This window comes from Lagopus muta, chromosome 1, assembly GCF_023343835.1.
Source record: "Lagopus muta isolate bLagMut1 chromosome 1, bLagMut1 primary, whole genome shotgun sequence".
In the NCBI taxonomy this organism is placed as follows: Eukaryota; Metazoa; Chordata; class Aves; order Galliformes; family Phasianidae; genus Lagopus; species Lagopus muta.
This window is the reverse complement of record NC_064433.1, coordinates 15814712-15820978: the sequence shown is the minus strand read 5'-3', so window position 1 is coordinate 15820978 and position 6267 is coordinate 15814712.

Genomic DNA, 6267 nt, shown 5'->3' with positions numbered 1-6267 from the left:
ATGTCAGTATATAGTAGTCAAGGATTAAGCAACTTGAGTAAAACTGCTTAAAAGGGGTTGGTCAAACTGTTTGGACTGTTTGTGTCCTCTCCTGCAGTCAGTGTTGGCTTCAGCAGAAGTTGGCCCACATCCTGTATCATCCAATTTGAGGATTTAGGTACCCAAAGGCAGTTATTTCTGTAAAGTTGTTTCCTTTTGTAATTGAGGAAGAAAATAATGACTCCAATAAGCTTCAATATAAAAAAAAAAGAGGGAAAAGAGAGGGTTCTGCATCCCCTCATGTTCTGCTGACAGGTATGCCACTTTTGACATTATTTGTCTGCTTGTACTCTGGTTAATAAAACCACAGTACTTAGTGCAGTTTTGAACTTATTTCAATTGTTACAGTAGAAGTTGCTTATTGATATTATCATAGGAAGCATATATCCCTTGGGAAGAGGCAAGCTCAACAATGTCAAGCTTCTATCATATTTCTTCAGCTCAAATCTATCAAAAATGTTCCCTGTTTCATCCTTGTGTTCTGGGGTGCTGCATAGCTTGAAGAGTTCACATACATTCTAGATTAACTTTTATATACTGATACTGTGTATTATAGCATTTGAATTCTAAAAGCTTCAGAATCATCTGTGAAAAATCCTCTCTAACTTTTTTCTTTAAACCCAAACAAAGCAGAACCCACTTTTCACATGGGAAGATAGGGTTCTCCACTTCCGTGGTGCAAGAGCAACCTGAGCATTCATTTCACCTGAAGAAAATTGCTCTGTGTTGGTTTGCTATTTTGTTTATTTCAACAGTGAAGCTGTATGATCTTTTCCTCTGGCAGAAGAAACAAGAAAGCAACTTTGTCAGAGCTGTTCTGAAAAGCCTTTTGTAGCATCCATCAACTCCTGTGAACTTCAGGGGAATCGCTCATCCCTTTCATCCCAAGGAATAAGGATCAATACCTGAGAGATCTCTTATAGGCCTAGGAGTCCTGGGGACATGAGCCAGCATTAGGCACTTTGGTGCTCTGAATATTTCCCCTTCCACACAGCCTTCCTTTCTGATGCTCATCTACACTGTGCTGCTATAGATTTTTCCCTGACAGGTGCAGCTCAGTGTGTGCATACACAAGGCCTGGAAGAAACTGAACCTACGGGTTGGGATTTCACATTGCTCTAAGAAACACTGGTCCACGTACAGATACTATGGATTCTAAGGATTGTAAACTTCATCAAAGACATTTTTATTTCTCTGAAATAGTCCAAGAACTTTTATAGCAGCAACAATAATAGCCTTGTTGCTTTTGTGGCAGGTTTGGGCTTCATGACTTGGTTCTTTTCTAGTATAATTAGCCTACTTTGTTTATCCTCTGTCCTGTAATCAAATGAACTCACTGTAGCATCGCTGTTTATGTAAGTGGCTCTCACTCCTGTATCCTGGGGCATCAATGCTTTTTCCCACCAAAACAGACCAAAACAATAATTCCATCTAGTATCCCTCATACAAAGTACCATCAGAACTGACTGCCTTGATTTTAGTTCTCTGTTGATCAAGTATTGTACATTCAGTGTGTGATTTCTCCTGCAGGAAGGAAGCACATAGCTCAGGAGTGTCTTCCTACCTGCAGAGGAGAACTCAGGGATTGCCCCCTTTGTCAACAGTGTTTCCATCCATTACACCATAAGAAATGACATTTGTATTACTAATAATGCCTCTTCAAGATAGAGCAAGTGTCTCCTGAGGTTGCTTTTAATACCTCTTTATGAGGTTGCAATAAGAGGTGTCCTGGAGTCTGTCAGCAAAACAGTGTTGAGTAGAGGGGTTGGTTCTGCTCAGTGCTGTAATGGTTTGGTAATCTCATTCTCCAGGATCAAGCCAATTACCATTTGCAGCATGCCCAGGTGTCAGCCAGCTGAAGATCAAAGCATTCTGGCCTGCTGTTTGAACATGACTCGTTTTCATGTCAGCATGACCATTGGGCAGTTAATGTGAATCTGGCATTTTTGGAACCTGTCTACTTTGAGAGTAGCATTAGTGCTTTAGGAGACAAAGTGTTTTCTTGCAGTCACTACAACACTGACTGCTTTAAGATTATCACGGAAAAAAAGTTAATCCACAAAAAGGAAAAAATGATCCTTCCTGAAGGTTGAAAAGCCCATTCTACTGTACCAGTAGTGCTGCACTTGGCTGTAGGTGGGTAGTGCAAGGAAGTGGAGATTTTGGCTTGAGAGGACTAAAAATCCTGCATGTTTCTCGATCTATTTCATAAGATTTTTGCCAGTTTGTATCTTCCCTATACATACATGCTGGAAATTCAGCAAAAGAATGTTGACTAAGAAAAAGACTTCTCCAAACTCCAGCGCTATGATAATTGTGCTCATACAAACCCATATAAAAGCTGCCTGAACAGCAGTAGTCAACCGTGCCAAATACATTCAGCTGTTTACTTTCAAGATAAGCAGTGCTGCGGGGATCTTGGCAAACAGCCCCCACTATTTGAAAGCTGAGGAAATTCCCACTGGGCCTGCTACCAAACAGTTTCTTGCAGCCATTTCATGGGCTTTTACTGCTGTGGTGTTCTGAAGCACTGGTGGTTCGCAGCCTCTCACTGCTCAGGAATCCAGCTGAGCTGCTTCACAGAGCGCTGCTCAGCTTTCCTCCGCTGCAAACGCAATTCAGCCACTCCCAGCTGTGTTCTGCCCACTTAAGGCAATGATTAATTTCCTTCCCAGGGCTTCAATATAAAAGTAATCTTCCCTGAGTGGTGTGCTGCATTTCTGTTCCTTTTTGCAACATTTTTTAATATTAGAGCTGTGAATGCTTGTTTTTTCACATTAGAGTTTTCAGAAATATCATGTCTTAACTTCCCATTTCTAATCTCATGGTCCTACAGAAACAGACTGAAGACAAATCTGTAGCTGAGAATTGTATTTTTATGTATTTTTATTTAATCTCTTTATATGGGAAATGCTACATATTGATTCATGCCTAATTGCTTACTACCTAGTAATAAAAAACTGTTTGTAAAGCCTGAGTAAAACCTGCTTTCCATCACAATAATTCATTTTTCAACTGCTGTGTGTTTCTATTATTTGTTATTTCTAGGCTGTATTGTAGGGACTAGCACCTGATAATGACAGTAATGGGTATAAAAGTTGGTGGTAGATTGCTAAGTTGGGAGGCCCAGCATTTTCTGCATTTGCCTGAAATTAATGTGTATGCCCAAAGGAGCATCCCCTGTTTCTCATGGCAGCTACACTGCTGCAGTTCAGACTGGTGCCCCATAAAGGTTGACTGCAGTGCAGCTTGAAGAATGAAGAAGTAGAATGATTTAAAAAACATTCATGTAGAATTTCCTAGAATCTAGACTATTGTAATAAAGTGATGAAACCTGTAATTAAAATGTTCTGACGAGCCATGGAACCATTCTTAAAGTTTCACCATTTTGCATCTGAGAGAAAAAAAATCTGTGGAACATCCATCAGTTTGATGAAAGCCTTTGACCACTCAGAAGTGAGCTGGGCTTTGAGGCAGAATGGAACGATGGCTGTCAGAGAGAACAGTCCTCAGCTACAGGAAAGGTCAACAGAATTCCAAGCCAATCTTTTTGCCGCACTGAATAGTAGCAAATGAGATGATTGCATCTGAGAGACCGCATGGTCTGTACTATTTTGTGCATTTGTGCTAGGTGGTGCACTGAAACAATCAATAGCACTCATTTCTGAACTATTCCAGGCTACAAAATGCCTCATGTAGGATTCAATTATTCTCTGGTAGTATGCTGTAAACAAGGTATTGGGCTGTAGGCATTTTTTCTGCTTTTTGCATCAGCTTTCCATCAGCTTATGACTCCATGACAATGAAAGATTATATCTTAAAGAAGAAAATATACATTCAAATTCACTGATAGACATAAACTTGAAATTTGATGTGCTTATGCAATTTCATTATTATATCTAACTAACAGTAGCTTCTTGACCAAATGAAAGTGGTGCACTACCACTCATGCCATGCTCGTGCAAGAGTCAGAGATTTGCATAGGAAATACATTGAACCGTGGGTTTCCACTCATGGAAAATTGCCAGAGGAGGATTCTGTGTACCTGCTCTTAATGACAACGGTATTCCACATACATGTGGGCACTTTTTGCTTTTAGCCAGATTAACTTTATGCTTGTTGTGCCAGAAGCATTGAGTGGTAGGTGTTGTCTGGATAAACAACAGTAAGTGCTGAAGCAATTCTCATACAGTGAGTTGGAATCTGTGAAAAGTAGGATGAGTAATAACACTTCAAAGATACTCTAGAAGCACAACAAACTGAATGCACCCTGCCAGCTCATGCTTCTAATCTTCAAACCAAGAAGTGGAGTCTTCTGCACAGGGTTAAACATGGGCACAGATGTTAACATGTTAGTGCCTACCCCCTCTGTCAGCAACATCTTTGGTTCTGAGACCACAATAATGCTGAAAAATACTGTGATTTCACAGAACTGCCACTTCACCAGCTGTCAGTTAAATTAAGTAGCTGCCCAGAAAAAAAAAATAAAATAAAATGAAAAGAATCTGAGATTCTGTGTGATTTATGTAAGGTGCTCTAAAAGATTATTTGTAAATATTTATGGTAGGGGTGCATAAATAAGCAGCAGTGTGTTGCATTATAGGTGGATCTGGGAAAGAACAAATTGCTACAATAAGTAGCTGAAATAAGTTACACAGCCAAATACTAATGCTATGTGTCTCTGCAGATACAGTATCAGATGGGCAAATGCAAGATTTATTTAGGCATGATAACATCTTCACTGTTGCAAAACTGTTAAATACCAGCATGTTTCAATTTGATGGTAAGCACAGTGTTTCTACAATTGCTGTGTCTCCTGAAGGGGCTGTGATGTATCTGCATCAACTTAAGGCTGTTAAAATTCAGTCATCATTTTGCTTGAAACCTGTTTGTTTTTCTGGATACTTGTACTGTAGCAGGAACTTGAAACATAGTTATGAAACTATGAAAAATCAGGTAGTGGCCATCAACTCTTGAGCTGCTCTAGCCCCTTTGATGTCTTCTTCCAGATGTCCCAGGAAATTTGAGGCCTGGAAATTCATTTGGAATTATAAGTCCAGTGGAATCATAGAATCCTAGAATGGCCTGGGTTGAAAAGGACCACAATGATCATCCAGTTTCAACCCCCTGCTGTGTGCAGGTCGCCAACCACCAGACCAGGCTGCCCAGAGCCACATCCAGCCTGGCCTTGAATGCCTCCAGGGATGGGGCATCCACAGCCTCCTTGGGCAACCTGTTCCAGTGTGTCACCACTCTCTGTGTGAAAAACTTCCTCCTAATATCTAACACCTAAACCTCCCCTGTCTCAGTTTAAAACCATTCCCCCTTGTCCTATCACTATCCACCCTTGTAAGCAGCCATTCCCCCTCTTGTTTATATGCTCCTTTTAAATACTGGAAGGCCACAATAATGTCCATCCAGAGCCTTCTGTTCTCCAAGCTAAACAAGCCCAGTTACCTCAACCTTTCTTCATAGGAGAGCTGCTCCAGCCCTCTGATCATCTTAGTGGCCCTCCTCTGGACCTGCTCCAAGAGCTCCACGTCCTTCCTGTACTGGGGGCCCCAGGCCTGGACTCAGTACTGCAGATGGGGCCTCACAAGAGCCGAGCAGAGCAGGACAATCACCTCCCTCTCCAGTAAAGGCAGGAGAGTTCAGGGTTTTTTTTTTAAGAAATAATGCTTTCTGAGCAATGGAAGCTATTTCACCCTGGGCCAATCTAATGTTCCTAGGCGCAATGTAACCAGCTCTACACTGGCAATTAGATTTGGAACGGTAATTCAGTTTTGAAGCAAATCCCTTGACTGTCTCATCTGCTGTGTCTTAGTTCAGTTTTGGGGGCAGTTGTGGCACTCCTGAAGCAAATGCTATTCAGCAGGAAAATAAATAAGGAATATTACACCAAAGGAGCAGTGCTTCTTCAGGGACAGTAGATTCCTAACTTACTTGTGGATTCTGCCACCAAAATATCTTCCAGCCTGTGGCTGCCATTTTTCCCTGGGCATTGAGCCACCAATGTAGTGGAGATGATTGGCCCAGGAAACTAGCTGACACCTCGACCAGGCTGAGCCTCCTGAGGGTCACACACCAGAGTAGCAAGGAGCCTTAGCATCGGTCACTTTCATCTACTGATCGCACTTTCAGTAGGGAAGAAAATGTATATGAGTGATTAGTAGTTGCTGTACTTAAGACATTAATCCCAGGATTCTGATGACAAAAACCTGAGGCCTC